The sequence below is a fragment of the Bos mutus genome, chromosome 2 (assembly GCF_027580195.1).
Source record: "Bos mutus isolate GX-2022 chromosome 2, NWIPB_WYAK_1.1, whole genome shotgun sequence".
Classification (NCBI taxonomy): domain Eukaryota; kingdom Metazoa; phylum Chordata; class Mammalia; order Artiodactyla; family Bovidae; genus Bos; species Bos mutus.
Genome location: NC_091618.1, coordinates 124,724,865 through 124,746,874, shown reverse-complemented (window position 1 = coordinate 124,746,874; position 22,010 = coordinate 124,724,865).

Sequence of the window (22,010 nt, the reverse complement as noted above, 5' to 3'; positions counted from 1 at the left end):
GACGCATAGCAATTGGTAAAACTGGTGCTGATTTTCATGTGTATTGGGAAGAAATTTCTATTAGATTTCATTTAGCATGGAAAATTGGACCCTGGTACAAACTCTATAGTATTCTGTGCTCCAGACAGGCTTACAGACCTTTCCATCTGTCAAATATCATGCTCTTTGGTTTGGAACATATTCCTTGGTTTGGAACATTATGTTTGAACAGATGGAGTGGCCTGTTTGTAGATAAAATTAACAATGCATTTCTGTATATATTAGTTCGTTCTAGTTTTCATAATTTTTTTCCCCTGTGGTATTTAAAGCCCAAATTATGTGTGTTGTCTAAAAGAGAGAGAGACAGTATGAAATTGCTGAGTTTGAGCAACTCAAAATAACTCTGCTGGAATTGTGGCCAACATTAAAGATTTTGAAAAATTACTTGACATGAAGAGGGTGTCTTTTGAATGCTTTTAAAAATATTGAACAGCAAAATTCATTTGCACTAACTCTCTAAAACTGTAAGTTAGAATTATAACATTACACAATCAATACAATTTGACACTTTCTATTAATACTATAATGCCATTCTCAAATATTGAAAGCTATCATTGCTCCAAGAATAGAAAGAATATGAGAGCTTTAATAGTTGATAGAAATAGATGACATTATCATATCTCAAAAATGAAAATTATTTCCTACCATGTGAATAGGTAAAATCATAATATCATGATTTTGTAATCATAACAACAATTATGTTGTCTAAATTTGTATTCATATTTTCTTATTGATTTTATGTCATTTGAAATGTTTTGTTATTCTGATTTCTTTTTAATTGCAATATTATATGTATGTATGTATATTTTATATATAACAGCAAAATAGCAAAAAAAAAAAAATAGTAAAAGTTATTTCTCCTTCTGTTTATATCTTCTTTTAACATTTTGAGAAGTTCTGTTCCGTAAGATTAGAGACGTATTTTGGTATATTTTCTTCCACTAGTTTTATATTTTCAGGATAAATGTTTCATAATGATCATTCTACCTCACATTTACTTTTTTCCAGATTATGTTTGTACTTACAGACTTCCTTTGTGGCTCAGCTGGTAAAGAATCCACCTGCAATGCAGGAGACCTGGGTTTGATCCCTGGGTTGGTAAGATCCCCTGGAGAAGGGAAAGGCTACCCACTCCATATTCTGGCCTGGATAATTCCATGGGCTATATAGTCCATGGGGTTGCAAAGAGTCAGACACGACTGAGTGACTTTCACTTTGTACTTACATTGTTAAATTCCCACCATTCCACCTAATTTTTTCATTGTTCTTAGATTTTGTTTTATATATGTATAAAAAGAACTTGTAGAAAATCATTGACATTTCCAATTGATGAAATAAAAATTCATGTTTTAAGCAAGACAAGAAAACTGCAAATGTAAAACTTTTTCTCTGCCCTTTGGTCTCCTTCTTCACTTGCAGTTTGCATTCTGCATGTGCATCACGTGTGAACCAGATGTCCCCAGTGGCAGAAATTCCTGCTCAACAATAAAGGTCCATTATTCTCTTTCTTGTGCCAGCCACATCACTCTTTAGATGATAACATTTCTTTCTCAATCCTGTGCACTTATCTTGCATACACAGACAACTTTGGTGAGCTTTATGTACAATGTCAATATATAGTTTCCTTTAAAGATCGTGATTGGTATAGAACAGATTAGTCAGATAACCTGGGAAGATACTGGACCACACCTAATGGAAGTTCTTAGCTTAAATACTTACTTATGATCTTATTAATGTTACTAGTAATATTATTATATTATATGTTAAATTCTCCCTTTTACATGATTATTGTTTCTTGCATTACTAAATATGTGACTGAGCCTCAGTTAAAATTATTGAAGATTATTAGGTAACTTGAAGTGACTGACCAAATACATAGTTCTACAAGATCAATGATTGTAATATGTAATTCTGGATGTGGGAAGAAGCAACAATATGGAACAATTTCCTGGATCTTAACAGACTAATAAGATAGACATTCCAGAAGATTTTGGTTACTGTCACTGAGAACAGCGACTGCAACCACAAAATTAAGACTCTTGTTCCTAGGAAGAAAAGCTATGACAAACCTAGACAGCATATTAAAAAGCAGAGACATCACTTTGCCAACAAAGCTCTGTATAGTCAAAGCTATGATTTTCCAGTAGTCATGTACAAATGTGAGAGTTGGACTGTGAAGAAGGTTGAGCACCATGGTTTCAAACTGTGGTGCTGAAGAAGACTCTTGGGAGTACCTTGGACTGAAAGGAAACCAAACTAGTTAATCCTAAAGGAAATCAACTCTGAATGTTCATTGGAAAGGCTGATGTTAAGCACAGCTCCAACACTTTGGCATCTGATGCCAAGAGCCGGATCATTGGAAAAGACCCTGATGCTGGGAAAGGTTGAGGGCAGGAGGAGAAGGGGATGACAGAGGATGAGATGGTTGGATGGAATAATTGATTCAATGAATATAAGTATGAGCAAACTCTGGGAGATAGTGAAGCACAGGGAAGCCTGGTATGCCACAGTTCATGGAGTCACAAACAACTTAGTGACTGAATAGCAAACAACAAAGCAGGGCCTCGGTCAGTAATAGCACATTGAATGGCCAATGAAATCCTCTCCTGACCTGGGAATGAGCATTCCTAGTGCCACGGATCAGTTAATCACACATTGCCTCCCAAACCTTGGTCAAAATTAAGACTGAAAGGGAAAGTGTTGCAGAGTAAGGAATGTTGCTCAGATTTCAGTTCTACAAGAATCAGATTATTAGCCACTGCAGTCATTGACCTACAAAACACACTTGAAAGGAATTAAGGGTAGAAATCAAATGAGACTTTCTGTGCTCTGGGGAAACTGACATAATTGGTTCTCAGACAGTTCATATTTTCAGAAGAAATCTTTTTATGAATCTGGATTCAGGCATCTTCCCATATGTAGAAAATCACTAACATGATTAACCAAGGTATCTCTTCCTCGTGGCCAGCAGGAACCCTCTACTGTCATGAGTGTTCTATTGTATGTATCCCCTTGGCCAAAATCATATATAGACACCTCCTCACTTACCTCTTCCTGACAGGTCCAGGTTAAAACCCTCAATTTGGCTCAAGTAAAATTTTCCATTTCTTTCTTAGATTGACTATTGATTAATTTTTTGTTGAGACAGTTCAGAAATGACACATTTCCACCCAACACTTTTCCGTTAAATTGAGAGTGAATTTTCTACTTTATATATCTTTTGAATTGGATTTTTGAGGGACCAAGTTTACAGGAGAAGTATTGCTATTTCAATATGTATTTTTAACTTATCAATTTGTAGTTTTAAATTTACTTTTATTAGTTTATGCTTTCCTAGAGATTTCCAAATAATCATATCATGAATAAATGATAACCATTTTATAAATGTATTTATTGCTGTTTTTTTTTCCCACTCAGTTGCTTAAAATTTTTGTAGCAATTTTTAAAAATGTTGAAGAGCAGATATAATAACCTTTTAGTTTTGTTTTGTTTTACTCTGAATGTTTCTATTATAAGATGCATACCTGTGTGCTAAGTCACTTCAGTTGTGTATGACTTTTTGAGAACCTGTGAACTCTAGCCCACCAGGCTCCTCTGTCCATGGGATTCCCCAGGTAAAAATACTGAGGTGGGTTACTATACCTTCCTCCAGGGGATCTTCCCAAGCCAGAGACTGAACCTATGTCTCCTGAGACTCCTTCATTGCAGGCAGATTCTTTACCCCTGAGCCACTGGGGAAGCCCCTAGTATGAGATACTTGTTAGTAATTGTTAGTAACTAATCATATTGAAAAATAGTTCTATAATTCTTGTGTGGCAGAAGCTGTCTAAACTGATTTTCAGTATCCACATTCCTTTTGTTTGGTGAACTACTAGACTATATCTCCCGGGTCTTTTAAACTAGATAAGGCTATATAACTACACATCATAGGGTCTTTTCCAAGAGGTCAGTTCTTCCCATCAGGTGGCCAAAGTCTTGGAGCTTCAGCTTCAGCATCAGTCCTTCCAATGAATATTCAGGACTGATTTACTTTAGGATTGACAGGTTTAATCTCCTTACTATCCAAGGGACTCTCAAGAGTCTTCTCCAACACCACAGTTCAAAACCATCAATTCTTCAGCACTCAGCTTTCTTTATAGTCCAACTCTCACATTCATACATGACTGCTAGAAAAATTATAGCTTTGACTAGACAGACTTTGTAAGTAAAGTAGTGTTTCTGCTTTTTAATATGCTGTCTAGTATAGTCATAGCTTTTCTTCCAAGGGGTAAGCATCTTTTAATTTCATGGCTGCAGTCAATATCTGCAGTGATTTTGGAGACCAAGAACATAAAGTCTGTCACTGTTTCCATTGTTTCCCTATACTTGTCATGAGGTGATGGTATTAGATGCCATGATCTTCATTTTTTGAAAATTGAGTGTTAAGCCAACTTTTTCATTCTCTCTTTCACTTTAATCAAGAGATTCTTTAGTTCCTCTTCACTTTCTGCCATAAGGATGGTGTCATGTGCATATCTGAAGTTATGGATATTTCTCGACAATCTTGATTCTAACTTGTGCTTCATCCAGCCTGGCATTTTGCATAATGTACACTTCATATAGGTTAAATCAACAGAGTGACAGTACACAACCTTGTTGTACTCCTTTCCCAATTTGGAACCATCCATTGTTCCATGTTTGATTCTAACTGTTGCTTCTTGATCTGCATATAGATGGCTCAAGAGGCAGGTAAGGTGGGTCTGGTATCCCATCTCTTTAAGAATTTTCCAGTCTTGTGATCCACACAGTCAAAGGTTTTGGTGTAGTCAATAAAGCAGAAGTAGATGTTTTTCTTGGAGAAGGCAATGGCACCCCACTTCAGTACTCTTGCCTGGAAAATCCCATGGACGGAGGAGCCTGGTAGGCTACAGTCCATGGGGTCGCAAAAAGTCAGACACAACTGAGTGACTTCCCTTTCACTTTTCACTTTCACGCATTGGAGAAGGAAATGGTAACCCACTTCTGCCGGGGTCCAGCCCCGGTGGGTCCACGGAAATTCAAAGGAGAGATGGCATCGGCGAATACACTGGCTTTAACTAAATATTAATTAAAGATATAAAGAGTAATAGAATAAGAATAGCTCAGTGAGAAAGTTCAGTGGAGAAAAGAGGCTGAATAACTTGGTTTACGTGGAAAGCTAATAAAATTCCAAAATAAGGAATTTACATCACCTACGTAGGCCGCAGGCGTCCTCCCATTCTCCCGAAGGAGAGGAGACACTAAGGCCTCCCTGGTCAGATCTTAGAAGCCTAGGCATAATTAGTAGGCTTGATGAGCCTCCACGTTCCAGATGGGGATTCAGCCAGAAGGTGAGAGAAAGAATGACACGGGGAGACCAGTCTTTCGAGGAACTGATCCTACTTTTTATTTTTCCAGGATCTGTTTTTATACACTGAGATGTTATACAAAAGTCACGCAGGGTCAGCAGTCCGCTTCATACAAATGTATACAGAGGTCTTAGGGGTGTTACATCATCTTCTGGCCAGGGGGCCTGCTGACAATTTATGACCCTCTCCTTGTGACAGCGGTCAGTCAACCAGAACACTTATTTCTCCAGGGGTGATTATTCTTAAAGCAGATGCCACCTTCTGAAGGTACCAGATAAAGTTACATTCCTATAGGGTGAGGGTGTAGTGGGTTTTAATTAAGGAAAGAATTTGCTTAGCCTAAGGTCTAATGTGATTAAAATCAAAGGTTAATACTTATTTCTTCTATACGTTCATTAATGTGTATAAGGGCAGGGGATGTGGAAACTTAGCAAAAAACACTGGCTCAACAAATGAAAAACCCTTCACCAATATAATTTCTAATCAGCCCACTATACTATACTAATAGTTTTCTAACTTCTCTAAAGAACCTGTTTTTAGAAGGTTTAAAGCATCTCGTGCCTCTCACAGTTGGGAGGCTGTGAACAATCACATGTGGCCGGACAAGCCTGTCAGGCAAGCTAGAGAACCTTCAGAGGAGTTTGTAGGTTGGAACACTCCTGTCACTCCCAAAAATTATTATTAACTGGAGCTCTAAATTAACTCTTTTTCAGAGAGAGGTGGTGGGGGACAGGCCCCCATAGAGTCAGAGGTGTAGGTGAGAGCACAAAGCAGTAAAGTAGGCAGACACTGATTTTGGGGGTAGATGCTCGAGAATTTCCAGGGGGACTCCTGAGGCTCGATCCCACCTTTGCGTATGTTGAGCCTCCTTCCTCATGACCTTTGCCATGGGCAGAGATCCTCACGCTGGCTCCCAGCACACTCCAGTGTTCTTGCCTGGAGAATCCCAGGGATGGGGGAGTCTGTTGGGCTGCCTTCCATGGGGTTGCACAGAGTCGGACACGACTGAAGCAACTTAGCAGCAGCAGCAGCAGATGTTTTTCTGGAACTCTCTTGCTTTTTCTATGATCCAACAGATGTTGGCAATTTGATCTCTGGTTCCTCTGCCTTTTCTAAATTCAACTTGAACATCTGGAAGTTCTCAGCTCATGTACTATTGAATCTTCAGTTCAGTTCAGTTCAGTTCAGTCGCTCAGCCATGTCCAACTCTTTGCGACCCGATGAGCGGCAGCGCGCCAGGCCTCCCTGTCCATCACCAACTCCAGGAGTTCACCCAAACCCATGTCCATTGAGTCGGTGATGCCACCCAACCATCTCATCCACTTTCGTCCCCTTCTCCTCCTGCCCCTAATCCCTCCCAGCATCAGGGTCTTTTTAAATTAGTCAGCACTTTGCATCAGGTAGCCAAAGTATTGGAGTTTCAGCTTTAAAATCAGTCCTTCCAATGAACACTCAGGACTGATCTCCTTTAGGATGGACTGGTTGGATCTCCTATAGTCCAAGGGACTCTCAAGATTCTCCAACACCACAGTTCAATTCTTCAGCACTCAGCTTTCCTTATAGTCCAACTCTCATACATGACTACTGGAAAAAACCATAGCCTTGACTAGACAGACTTTTGTTGGCAAAGTAATGTCTCTGCTTTTGAATATGCTATATAGGTTAGTCATAACTTAAGGAGTAAGTGTCTTTTAATTTCATGGCTGCAATCACCATCTGTAGTGATTTTGGAGCCCCCAAAAATAAAGTCAGCCACTGTTTACACTGTTTCCCCATCTATTTGCCATGAAGTGACGCAACCGGATGCCATGATCTTAATTTTCTGAATATTGAACTTCAAGCCAACTTTTTCGCTCTCCTCTTTCACTTTCATCAAGAGGCTCTTTAGTTCTTCTTCACTTTCTGCCATAAGGGTGGTGTCATCTGCATATCTGAGGTTATTGATATTTCTCCCAGCAATCTTGATTCCAGCTTGGGCTTCATCCAGCCCAGTGTGTCTCATGATGTACTCTGTGTATAAGTTAAATAAACAGGGTGACAGTATACAGCCTTGACATACTCCTTTTCCTATTTGGAACCAGTCTGTTGTTCCATGTCCAGTTCTAATTGTTGCTTCCTGACCTGCATATAGGTTTCTCAAGAGGCAGGTCAAGTGGTCTGGTATTGCCATCTCTTTCAGAAATTTCTACAGTTTATTGTGATCCACACAGTCAAAGACTTTGGCATAGTCAATAAAGAAGAAATAGATGTTTTTCTGGAACTTTCTTGCTTTTTCCATGATCCATCGCAATGCCGGCAATTTGATCTCTGGTTCCTCTGCCTTTTCTAAATCCAGCTTGAACATCTGGAAGTTCACCGTTTACATATTGCTGAAGCCTGCCTTGGAGAATTTTGAGCATTACTTTACTAATGTGTGAGATGAGTGCAATTGTGCAATAGTTTGAGCATTCTTTGGCATTGCCTTTTTTTTGGAATTGGAATGAAAACGGACCTTTTCCAGTCCTGTGGCCACTGCTGAGTTTTCCAAATTTGTTGGCATATTGAGTGCAGCACTTTCATAGCTTCATCTTTTCGGATTTGAAACAGCTCAACTAGAATTCCATCATCTCATTCTCTTTGTTTGTAGTGATGCTTCCTAAGGCCCACTTGACTTCACATTTCAGGATGTCTGGCTCTAGGTGATTGATCACACCATCGTGGTTTTCTGGGTCATTAAGACCTTTTTTGTATAGTTCTTCTGTGTATTCTTGCCACCTCTTCTTAATCTCTTCTGCTTCTTTTAGGTTTATATCATTTCTATTCTTTATTGAGCCCTACTTTGCATGGAATGTTTTTTTGTATTCTCTCTTTTCCTTGATAAGATCTTTAGTCTTTCCCATTCTATTTTTTCCCTCTATCTTTGCATTTATCACTGAGGAAGTATTTCTTATCCCTCCTTACTATTCTTTAGAACTTTGCATTCAGATGGATATATCTTTCCTTTTCTCATTTGCCTTTTGCTTCTCTTCTTTTCTCAGTCATTTGTAAGTCCTCCTCAATCATTTTGCCTTTTGCATTTCTTTTTCTTGGAAATGTTTTTGATCACATCCTCCTGTAAAATATTATTAACTTCTGTCCATAGTTCTTTAGGCACTCTATCAGATCTACTCCCTTGAATCTATAATCCAGTATATAATAGAAGGGATTTGATTTAGGTCATATATGAATGACCTAGTGCTTTTCTCTACTATCTTCAACTTTATCTGAATTTTGCACAAAGTAGTTCATGATATGAGCCAGACTCAACTACCAGTCTTGTTTTTGCTGACTGTAGAGGTTCTTCATATTTGGCTACAAAGAATATAACCCATATTATTTTGATATTGACCATCTGGTGATGTCCATGTGTAGAGTCATGTCTTGTGTTGTTTGAAGAAGGTGTTTGCTATGACCAGTGTGTTCTCTTGGCAAAACTCTGTTAGCCTTTGCCTTGCTTCATTTTGTACTCCAAGGCCAGATTTGCCTGTTCCACTAGGTATCTCTTGACTTTCTACTTTTACATTCCAGACCCCATGATGAAAAAAAGACATCTTTTTGGTGTTAGTTCTAGAAGGTCTTGTAGGTCATCACAGAACTGTTCAGCTTCAGCTTCTTCAGCATTAGTTGGGGCATAGCCTTAGATTGCTGTGACACTGAGTGGTTTGCCTTGGAAATGAGCAGAGATCATTCTGTCACTTTTGAGACTGCATGCACCCAAGTACTGTATTTTAGTCTCCTTTCTTGACTATGACTGCTACTCCATTTCTTCTACGGGATCTTGCCTACAGTAGTACATATAGTGGTCATCTGAATTAAATTCGCCCATTCCAGTCCATTTTTATTTCACTGATTCCTAAAATGTCAATGTTTATTCTTGCTATTTCCTGTTTGACCACTACCAATTTACCCCCATTAATGGACCTAACATTCCAGGTCCCTATGCAATATTGTCTGTGCAACATCTGACTTGACTCTGCTTTCGTCTAAACTATAGTTTTGGTGAACAAAGTAAACAAATTTTCTATCACTAAACCTTCTGATACTAGACTATCTATAGTCAATTATTGTGATTTATTATTTTTATTCCACTGGAGTCAATGTGTTAATACTTTTGAAACATTTTCATATGGTCAAAATTATTACAGACAAATAAGTACTTTTGATATTATATTTATAAAATATTAAAAAGAAATTGTTTGCCAGATTCAGACCTAGCTTTTGATAGGTATAATATTTAATATTAGTACATGTAAGAACATTTTACATATATCAAATCTAATGCTGTATAACCAAATGTGTTATAATGACTATAAATACCTCAGTGATAGATTCAGTATCTGCCTGATTAACTTTTTTAATATCTATCATGAGGTAACTTATTTATCTAAGGATTATGTAAGTAATTTTTTTGTTTGTAACCTCTTAAAAATGTTAGAACTTAAGTTCAGGATATAAGAAAAGTCATGTAATTGGCATAGAGAGCTCATTAGATTAAAAATTAACATCATGTAGTAGTATCTTCTTAACTCTGTAATAACAACAATATCACCTCCTGGCTTACAATAAAATCTTTAAATAGATGTATTAATTATTTAATTAAATTAACATATAGTTATTTATAAATGTTTTTCTTTATGAAGAAAGTCATGACCTTTTCCACACAAAGGTATAATGTCAATCATCATCTCTAATGGAAATTTGCGGCACTAGTTGTAAAGAACCCACCTGCCGATGCAGGAGACTTAAGAGGTGTGGGTTCAATATCCGGGTCAGGAGCATCCCTCTAGAAGGAAATGGCAACCCACTCCAGTATTCTGGCCTACAGAATCCCATGGACAGAGGAGCTTGGCAAGTTACAATCTGTAGAGTCAGAAATAGTCAGACATACCGAAGCAACTTAGCATGCACTACTGGAAATCAGGTGTCATTACACATTTTATTAGAAAAGAATTAACATTTTAATATATTTCTACCAAAGGACATTTTATAAAATATACATCATAATAGTTTAGATATATGGGCTTCCCCAGTGGCTCAATGGTAAAGAATCCACCTGCAATGAAGGAAACGTGGGCTTGATCCCTGGGTCAGAAAGATCCCTTGTAGGAGGGCATGGTAACCCAGGCCAGTATCCTTGCCTGGAGAAACCCAGGGAGAGAGAAATCTGGTGGGTTATGGTCCATGGGGTTGCAAAGAGCCTGACATGACTGAAGCGACTGAGCACACACACACACACACAGTTTATAATTGTAATCATCTAACTACTTGCCTCTATATTTTTTATATTTCAGAATAATATTTAGCAAGTTTATTCCTTAATTTTTGTAACAGCAAGACAACCTGATTTAAGCAAACTTGTTTTTCAACAGTTTTTGAATCACAGACATTACAAATTAGATACGAGTTTATCATTGTGTAATGTGATTATTGGTTAGTCCCTCTATTCAGAGGGCTCTAGGCATATTACATGTGTTGTCCAAAGAAATGACAAATATCCGAATTGAACAACTGCATCCATTTTTTTTAACTTGCTACCAAAGACAATTTCAGTGGCAAGAACAAAAGCACCTTTAAACTGTCAAGTGTCCATTATTTCTGTTTCACAAAAAAGAACAATTCCCAATGAAAGAACACTCTGCTCTAAAATATTTGATGTAAGCAGCCAACCAGTGAATCATCTTGAGAGAAAAGCCAGACAAACCAGTCATCTATAAGATCAGTTCATCAGTGATTTCCTCTAATACCAGTTCTCCCACTCTAATTCATTTTTTGCCAAAGTACCTTGGTGCTGTAAATCACAAAAGATGTTGGACTGCCATTTTTTTGTTTTGTTTTGTTTATTAAAATTTTTTCAGGTAAGAAAACTGAACATTGAGGCACTGGAACATGCAGACATGTCCTGTCTATTTTTCCACAGTGGTCATTTAAAAGAGTTGGCTTTAAGATTTTATAAAACAAATTTGGCTTTGAGAATATTGAACTGTCATTTGAGTTCAAAAGCATGATATTACCTGATTATACCACAAATGTAATTTTTTAGCTTTTTTGATCAGTCTCTTTCTATCTCTCTCTTTCTGTATCCATGTATCTACACATATGGATTTGTGTGTGAGGTTAATGATTCATGGCATGGTTTCTGAAATCAAATGTAGCTCTGCTTCTTAGCAGTCAGGGGATCTTGGCTAAATTATTTAAGCTGTCTATGGTTAAGTTTCCCAAAGTGCAAAGCAGAGATAATAATAACAGCTATTCAATTGTTTTGAGACTTCATTTAGTACATTTAAATAACTTAGAACAGTGTCCAATGTATATTAAGTATTCAATAAACATTAGCATAAACATTTTAAATGGAGGATTCTATTGGAAAAATTATAATAAGGGAGCTAAAAATAAAATAATAAAAAACATTTTAGATTAAGTAACTTGAGTACATTAGAGCAGATACAATTAACTATGAGATAGTATCCACAATTTTCTGTACTATGCTGTCTTAATGTGTTTCTAAAGGCATGCTAGACCTTTGGGTTAGAATTTTTTTTTTTTTCCTTTGGTATTCTTTCTTGATAGTTTCCTCCATGTGAATTAGGCAACTAGTAATACCCAGTAGTTGGCCATTCTAGTGATGTAATCCTTTTAGGTTTGAACATTTTGGGCTGCAAGGAGATCCAACCAGTCCATTCTGAAGATCTGCCCTGGGATTTCTTTGGAAGGAATGATGCTAAAGCTGAAACTCCAGTACTTTGGCCACCTCATGCGAAGAGTGGACTCATTGGAGAGGACTCTGATGCTGGGAGGGATTGGGGGCAGGAGGAGAAGGGGACGACAGAGGATGAGATGGCTGGATGGCATCACTGACTCGATGAATGTGAGTCTGGGTGAACTCCGGGAGTTGGTGATGGACAGGGAGGCCTGGCGTGCTGCAATTCATGGGGTTGCAAGGAGTCGGACACGACTGAGTGACTGAACTGATCTGATAAAGATTAGACACGGAAATGGCCCAGTCAGAGTATATAGAGCTGTTGTATTCTGGCCTCAGGTGCAATCTGCATCTACATTTAATTAGAAGATATAGAGCATAGCTGTTATTTTGGTGATCAAGTATCTCTCATTGGATATGATTTTATGAAAGGCAAGGATTTTTTTTTTTTTCCAACTGTGAGTGAAGTGATCTACATTTGTTTTCCTTTCTTTATAAAAGTTAAGACATGAACATTTTTTAATAACCATAGCCAGTTGGGATTCTGGCCTTTGAATTTAGAGTGAGAAAATCAAATAAACTAGGAAAGTCAGTTATATAATTCAGAACAAAGGTGAAGTTTATTGTCCAGCGATAGCATAATGATTGTGCAGAAGTGACAGCAGACCATCTTAACAGGTTATTTTGTGTGGTCTCTAAAGGTTGAATTTTCTGCTGCCTGTTTTACAAAGTCTGTTTCTTAAGGCTTCTTTTGACTTTCTAATTTTTCCAATATACTTTCAATAAATTTAGGCTTCTTATTCCCTTGTCTCAGTATAAATAAGACAGCTAAAGTTTTTGTGGTTTGTATGAATGCCTCAATTAATTCACAAGTGACAACTGTTTTTAAAATGATGATGACCTTTAGAAGAGAGAACTCCTAAGGAAATCTTTAGACTAATAACTTAGAACAAAAGGACTCAGTATTTATCTACAGCATCTTTGAAGGAGCGAGGCAAAAGAACTTTGCAGAGAGAAAATAACTGGCAGTAGTGACAGAAAATGCAAGTCACTGGCCATTGTTGTTGGTTTTTGTTCTTTTTTTAATTTATTTTTTTTTATTAAAGGATAATTGCTTTACAGAATTTTGTTGTGTTCTATAAAACCTCAACATGAATCAGCCATAGGTATACATACATCCCCTCTCTTTGGAACCTCCCTCCCATCTCCCACCCCATTCCACCCGTCTAGATTGATACAGAGCCCCTGTTTGAGTTTCCTGAGCCATACAGCAAATTCCCATTGGCTATCTATTTTACACATGGTAATGTAAGTTTCCATGGTACTCTTTACATACATCTCACCCTCTCCTCCTCTCTTCCCAAGTCCATAAGTCTATTTTTTATGTCTGTTTCTCCATTGCTTCCCTGGAAATAAATTCTTCAGTATCGATTTTCTAGATTCCGTATGTATGCTTTAGAATACGATGTTTATCTTTCTCTTTCTGACTTATTTCACTATGTATAATAGGTTCTAGGTTCATCCACCTCATCAGAACTGACTCAAATGTGTTCTTTTTTATGGCCAAGTAATATTCCACTGTGTATATGTACCACAACTTCTTTATCCATTCATCTATTGATGGACATCTGGGTTGCTTCCATGTTCTAGCTATTGTAAATAGTGCTGCAATGAACAATGAGATACATGTGTCTTTTTCAATTTTGGTTTCCTTGGGGTATATGTCTTGGAGTAGGATTGCTGGGTCATATTGTGGTTCTATTCCTAGTTTTTTAAGGAATCTCCATACCATCTTCCACAGTGGCTGTATCAATTTACATTCCCACAAACAGTGCAAGAGCATTCCCTTTCCTCCACACCCTCTCCAGCATTTATTGTTTGTAGACATTTTTATGATAGCCATTCTGACCTGTGTGAGGTGACATCACATTGTAGTTTTGATTTTCATTTCTCTAATAATGAGCTATGTTTAGCATCTTTTAATGTGTTTGTTAGCCATCTGTATGTCTCCTTTGAGAAATGTCTTTTAGGTCTTTTCCCCACTTTTTGATTGGGTTGTTTGTTTTTCTGGCATTGAGCTGTATGAGCTGCTTGTGCATTTTGGAAATTAATCCTGTCAGTTGTTTCATTTGCTATTATTTTCTCCCATTCTGAGGGTTGTCTTTCACCTTGCTAATAGTTTCCTTTGGTGTGCAAAAGCGTTTAAATTTAATCAGGTCCCACTTGTTTACTTTTGTTTTTATTTCTGTTACTCTAGGAGGTGAGTCATAGAGGATCTTGCTTTAATTTATGTCATCAAGTGTTCTGTCTATGTTTTCCCCTAAGAGTTTATCATCTTACATTTAGGTATTTAATCCATTTTGAGCTTATCTTTGTGTATGGTGCTACGAAGTGTTCTAATTTCATTCTTTTACATGTAGCTATCCCGTTTCCATAGCACCAATTATTGAAAAAGCTGTTTTTGCCCCATTGTATACTCTTGCCTCCTTTATCAAAAATAAGCTACCCATAGGTGCATGGATTTATTTCTTGGCTTTCTAACTTGTTCCATTGATCTATATTTCTATATTTTTGTGCCGGTACCATACTGTCTTGATGACTGTAGCTTTGTAGTATAATCTGAAGTTAGGAAGGTTGATTCCTCCAGCTCCATTCTTTTTTCTCAAGACTGCTTTGGCTATTCAGGGTCTTTTGTTTTTCCATATGAATTGTGAAATTTTTTGTTCTAGCTCTGTGAAAAGTGCCATTGGTAATTTGATAGGGATCACATTGAGTCTGTAGATTGTGTTTGGTATTATAGTCATTTTCACTATATTGATTCTTCCTACCCAGGAACATGGACTATCTCTCCATCCATTTATGTCAATATTGACTTCTTTTATTAGTCTTATAATTTCCTGTGTACAGTTCTTTTGTCTCCCTAGGTAAGTTTATTCCTAGATGTTTGATGATTTTTCTTGCAATGGTGAATGGGATTGATTGCTTAATTTCTCTTTCTGATTTTTCACTGTTAGTATGTAGAAATGCAAGTGATTTCTATGTATTGATTTTGTATCTTGAAACTTTGCTAAATTCACTGATTAATTCTAGTAATTTTCTGATACTATCTTTAGGGTTTTCTAAGTACAGTATTATGTCATCTGCAAACAGTGAGAGCCTTACTTCTTCTTTTCCGATCTGGATTCCTTTTATTTCTTTTTCTTCTCTGATTGCTGTAGCTAAGACTTCCAAAACTATGTTGAATAATAGTGGGGAAAGTGGACATCCTTGTCTTGTTCCTGATTTTAGGGGGAATGCTTTCAGTTTTTCACCATTGAGAATATGTTTGCTGTAAACTTATCATATATGGCCTTTACTATGTTGAGGTAGATTCCTCTATGCCCATTTTTTGAAGACTTTTAATCATAAATGGGTGCCAAATTTTGTTTAAGGCTTTTTCTGAACCTATTGAGACTATCATATGATTTTTATCTTTCTATTTTTTAATATGGTGTATTACATTGATTGATTTGCATATATTGAAGAATCCTTGCATTCCTGGAATAAACCCAACTTGATAATGGTATATGAGCTTTTTGATGTGTTACTGAATTCTGTTTGCTTAAATTTTGTTGAGGATTTTTGCATCTGTGTTCACCACTGATACTGGCCTGTAGTTTTCTTTTTTGTGTTGTCTTTGCCTGGTTTTGGTATCAGGGTGATGGTGCCCTCATAAAATGAGTTTGGAAGTCTTCCTTCCTCTGTGATTTTTTGAGAGTTTTAGAAGCATAGGTATTAGCTCTTCTCTAAATGTTTGATAGAATTCTCCTGTGAAGCCATCTGGTCCTGGGCTTTTGTTTTTGGGAGATTTTTGATCACAGCTTCAATTTCAGTGCCTGTAATTGGGTTGTTTATAACTTCTATTTCTTCCTGGTTCAGTCTTGGATGATTGAATTTTTCTAAGAATCTGTACATTTCTTCCAGGTTATCCATTTTATTGCATATAGTTTGCAATAGTCTCATCTGATGTATTTCTGTCTGCTGTAACCTCTCCTTTTTACTATCTAATTTTGTTGATTTTATTCTTTTTTTTTTTTTTCCCTTGATGAGTCTCACTAAAGGCTTGTAAATTTTGTTTGTCTTCTCAAAGAACCAGCTTTCAGTTTTATTAATCATTACTATTGTTTCTTTCATTTCATTTTTATTTGTTGTTTCTTGGATCCTTATGATTTCTTTCCTTCTGCTAATTTGAGGTGGGGGGGGGGGTGTTCTTCTTTTTCCAGTTGTTTTAGGTGTAAAGTTAGGTTGTCTATTTGATATTTCTCTTGTTTCTTGAGGTAGGATTGTATTGCTATAAACTTCCCTCTTGGAACCGGGATTTTGCTGCATCCCATAGATTTTGAGTTGTCATGTTTTCATTGTAATTTGTTTGTAGAACTTTTTTTTAACTTTCTTTTTGATTTCTTCACTAACCTGTTGGTTATTTAGAAATGTATTGTTTAATCTCCATGTGTTTGTGCTTCTTACAGTTTTTTTTCTTGTAATTGATATCTATTCTCATAGCATTTTTGTTGTAGAAGATGCTTCATACAATTTCAATTTTCTTATATTTACTGAGGTTTTATTTCTGACCCAAGACTTGGTCTATCCTGGAGAATGTTCCATGTGCACTTGAGAAGAAGGTTGTATTCTTCTGCATTTGGATGGAATGTCCTGAAGATATCAATAAGATCCGTTTCATCTAATGTATCATTTAAGACTTGTGTTTACTTATTAATTTTGTGTTTTGATGATCTATCCATTGGTATGAGTGGGGTGTTAAAGTCTCCTACTATTATTGTGTTACTGTCAATGTCTCCTTTTATGTCTGTTAGTGTTTGTCTTATATATTGAGGTGCTTCTATATTGGGTGCACAGATATTTACAATTGTTATGTCTTCCTCTTGGATTGATCCCTTGATCATTATGTAGTGTCCTTCCTTACCTTTTGCAATCTTCTTTATTTTAAGGTCTATTTTGTCTGACATGAGGATTGCTACTCCTGATTTCTTTTGGTTCCCACTTGCTTGGAATATATTTTTCCATCCTTTCACTTTCAGTCTATATTTGTCTTTAGGTCTGAAGTGGATTTCTTGTAGACAACATATGTACAGGTCTTATTTTTGTATCCATTCAGCCAGTCTATGTCTTTTGGTTGGAGCATTTAATCCATTTACATTTAAAGTAATTATTGATATATATGTTCCTATTGCCATTTTCTTAATTGTTTGGAGTTGATTTTGTAGATCTTTTTCTTCTCTTGTATTTCTTGACTATTTAAGTCCCTTTAACATTTGTTGTAAAGCTGGTTTTGTGGTACTGAATTCTCTTAACTTTCTCTTGTCTGAAAAGCTTTTTATTTCTCAAAATCTATCAATTTTGAATGATATCATTGCCGGGTAGAGTAATCTTGGTTGTAGATTTTTCCCTTTCAGTACTTTAAATATATCCTGCCATTCCTTTCTTGCCTGCAGAGTTTCTGCTGAAGATCAGTTTTTAAGTGTATGGGGTTTCTCTTGTATGTTACTGGTTGCATCCTCCTTGTTGCTTTTAATATTACTTCTTTGTTAGTTTGGTCAGTATGCATCTTGGCATGTTTCTCCTTGCTTCTATCCTGTATCAGACTCTTTGTGACTCTCGGACTTGACTATTTCCTTTTCCATGTTGGGGAAATTTTCAACTATAATCTCCTCAAAAATTTTCTCATACCCTTTCTTTTTCTCTTCTGGCACACCTATAATTCGAATGTTGATGCATTTGATATTGTCCAAGAGGTCTCTGCGGAGAAAGTGATGGCACCCCACTCTAGTACTCTTGCCTGGAAACTCCTGTGGATGGAGGAACCTGGTAAGCTGCAGTCCATGGGGTCACGAAGAGCTGGACACGACTGAGTGACTTCACTTTCACTTTCATGCATTGGAGAAGGAAATGGCAACCCACTCCAGTGTTCTTGCCTAGAGAATCCCAGTGATGGGGGAGCCTGGTGGGTTGCCATCTATGGGGTCCCACAGAGTCAGACACGACTGAAGCGACTTAGCAGCAGCAGCAGCAACAAGAGGTCTCTGAGACTATCTTCAGTTTTTTTCATTCTTTTTACTTTATTCTACTCTTCAGAAGTTATTTCCACCATCTTATCTTCCAGCTCACTAATTCATTCTTCTGCTTCAGATATTCTGCTATTGATTCCTTCTAGAGTATTTTTAATTTCAGTAAATGAATTGTTTGTATGTTTATACTTTAATTCTTCTAGGTCTGTTAATTGATTCTTGCATTTTCTCCATTTTGTTTTCAAGGCTTTTGATCATCTTTCCTATCATTATTCTGAATACTTTTTCAGGTAGTTTGCCCGTTCCTCTCCATTTATTTTTGGATTTCTGTGTTTCCTGTTAGTTCCTTCATTTGTGTAGTATTTCTCTACCTTTTTATCATTTTTTTTTAAACTTAGTGTGTTTTAGGTCTCCTTTTCCTAGGCTTAAAGGCTGAATGCTTTCTTCCTTTTTGTTTCTGCCATCCTAAGGTTGGTCCAGTGGTTTGTGTAAGCCTCATATAGGGTGAGATTTGTGCTGAGTTTTTGTTTGTTTTCCTCTGATAGTCAAGGTTGATTGAGGTGGTAATCCTGTCTGCTGATGATTGGGCTTCTATTTATGTTGTTTTTTGTTGTTCTTGTTGTTTAGATGAGCCTCCTGCACAGGGTGCTACTGGTGGTTGGGTGATGCAGAGTCTTGTATTCAAGTGTTTTCCTTTGGGTGAGTTAGTCCCTTAACACCCAGATAACACCCAGAGATCTTAACACCCAGATATCTACTCTGTAGGTCAGCATTTCCCAACATTCAGGCCTGGGATTGTCCAAATCAGAATTACCTGGGGTGATTCGGTTTACCAGCAAATTCCTGGCCTCCAGCCAACATCCTGAGTCAGCCTTTCAAGGGTGGGGCCTCGGATGTTTTGTTTTGGAGATGTTGATTTCAGCCAAATATGAGAACCATTGCTTTCTGAGTTCAGGTGTCCATAGCAAGCAACTTATAAATAGGGGATTAATATCAAAATTGGCGGGGGAGGTTGGTCCCTTGGGTTGGGTCCCTAGGGTTAGTTCTCTGGTAGTCTAGGGTCCTGGAATCAGTGCTCCCACTCCAAAGGCTCAGGGCCCGATCTCTGGTCAGGAATGAAGATTCCACAAGTGGTTCATTATGACATTAAGCAAGATTAAAACAAATACCCAAAAATGAGAAACCAAAGATGAATCCCAGACAAATGGCAGTTACAAAATCAGGCAAATAATAATTAAAATAATGGAATATACACATATACACCCATGTGTAAAATCAAAACAGCCCAACAAAAATAAAGTACAGTAGATTGACCAGGTGAGCAAAGGAAATAAAAAATTATATTTACCAGTTAAGAACATAACTAGCTAAAGCAAAAACTGGAAAGCAAAACTAAAGCAAGGTGCCAAGTTGGGGAATAAAGTAATAAAAACAAAACAAACAAATTTGTTGACAATAAAGGAAAGAAAGAATAGAGTTGAAAAGTTAAATAAAGGTAGATGAAGATTTATATACATTAAGGATTAACTGTAAGGAGAAAAAAAAGCATTAGGAAAAGCAAACAAGAGAATATATGTAGAAAAATAATAATAGTTTTAAAAAAATTAAAATTAAAAAAAGCTAAAAGAAAAAAAAAGGGAAAACTGCATAGAACTGCTAAAGCACAAAGTAGAGGCAAAGGTCTATAATAACAATAAAAAATGTGACTGAGGAAAAAAAAATAGCTCAAAAGCTTAATTAGATTTCATAGTGCCAATAAAATTGACAACTACAACAGAAGGGGAAAAAAAAGAAAAGAAAAGAAAAGAAAAAAATCCAAAATAATCTACAGAACAAGTCAAAACATAAGAATAACAAATGTTTTTCTTGAGCCACTGCTGTCAGAGTCCTTTCCCTCGATGGGAGTTGCAGTCCACCTCACCTCCCCAGGATGCCCTCCAATAATGTGCTAATCTCTGGACCTGCTGTGGGGGCAGCTCAGATCCTAATCTAGTCCTATTCCTGTGTGTTCTTGCCTCCAATGTCCATGGCTATCAGAACTAGTAAGTTTTCTTTTGTGGGAGCTCTCAGTAACCTTTTATATATTCCATAGACACAGAGTCTGCCTATTTCATCATGTGGATTTAATCTGCAGTTTGTACAGTTGGTGAGAAGGTTTTGGGTTTTCTTTCTCAGCCCCACTGCCCATGGGTTTAATTGTTTTCCATGTGGGTCATTCACTGGGCTTTGCTCCTCAGGCTGCCCTGGAGGACTTGGGTCTGCTCCTGTGTGGGCCAAATGTGGAGGTGGTGCAGCTGCTTGGGTCACAGGTTTTCTTACAGCACCAGGTACTCAGGGGAGTTGGCAGCTAGGGCAGCAGGAAATATAGTGCTCTAGAAAGGTATGGCAAGCAGTATTGCCCAATACACTCCAGTATTCTTGCTTGGAGAATTCCCCTCCCTGACAGAGAAGCCTGGCAGGCTACAGTCTCCAGGGTCTCAAAGTGCCAGACACTATGAAAACAACCCTGTGTGCATAGACATAAGACGTTTTTGCCTGTGGCAACACTGCCCCAGTGAGAGTTGAGTGTGAAGGTGGTGCAACAATTTGGCTTGTGGGGACCCTGGCAGGGCCAAGTGTGCAGGGCTATAGACTTCTTCTGCCACAGGAGTTATGGCCCTATCAGTCTTTTCTAGTAGCTGGCGATCAGAAGGCCTCTTTGGCCAGTGTTTCTCCATAGCTCTGACCATTCAGGCACTTAGAGGGCTCCCTTGCCTGGGGCTTTTCTCTGTTGTTTGGCATGTCAGGCACATAGAGGAGCCAACACTGGGTGGGGTCCTACTTTGTAGTTCAGTAAGTCAGGCGTTTGATGGGCCAGCCTCTCTATTCTTCAGCTGCCGCTGCTGGCGTGTTGGGGGTGAGAGGCTATGGTGATGAATACACTGCCTACATATGACTCAGCAGTATCACCTTGCGATACCCGGCTTTCCTCCATAGGTATTTCCCACCAAAATCTCCTCCCTAACATCCATTTGATCTGTCTCTCCACAGTCAACAGCAGCCCTTGCCCTAGGATTGTTCCACAATCCCTAAACTCCAGCTCCCAACAGCTGCACCCTCCAGGGGACCTGTGTCCTTGTCCAGGGAATGTATGGCTGTGGCAAGGACTGTCTGCTTCTAAATCCATTTAGGCTTCCATAGATCACCTGTTTCACTCTCTGCCTTAAATGTTTTTCCTTTGACTCATACAATTGCCCTGATGTGGGGATCAGACCCCAAAAGTTCCCCAACCTGCTGAAGGCAAGTCCACTCCTACTAACACTCCTGTTTTTCCCTCTAATTCCTTTATCCTACCAAGTTTTGGGAGTGAGAAATAGATTTAAGGGACTAGATCTGAAAGATAGAGTGCCTGATGAACTATGGATGGAGGTTCATGACATTGTACAGGAGATAGCGATCAAGACCATCCCCATGGAAAAGAAATGCAAAAAAGAAAAATGGCTGTCTGAGGAGGCCTTACAAATAGTTGTGAAACAAAGAGAAGTGAAAAGCTAATGAGAAAAGGCAAGATATAAGCATCTGAATGCAGAGTTCCAAAGAATAGCAAGGAGAGATAAGAAAGCTTTCCTCAGAGATCAATGCAAAGAAATAGAGGGAAACAACAGAATAAGAAAGACTAGAGATCTCTTCAAGAAAATTAGAGATACCAAGGGAACATTTCATGCAAAGATGGGCTTGATAAAGGACAAAAATGGTATGGACCTAACAGAAGCAGATGATATTAAGAAGAGATGGCAAGAATACACAGAAGAACTGTACAAAAGAGAGCTTCACGACCCAGATAAT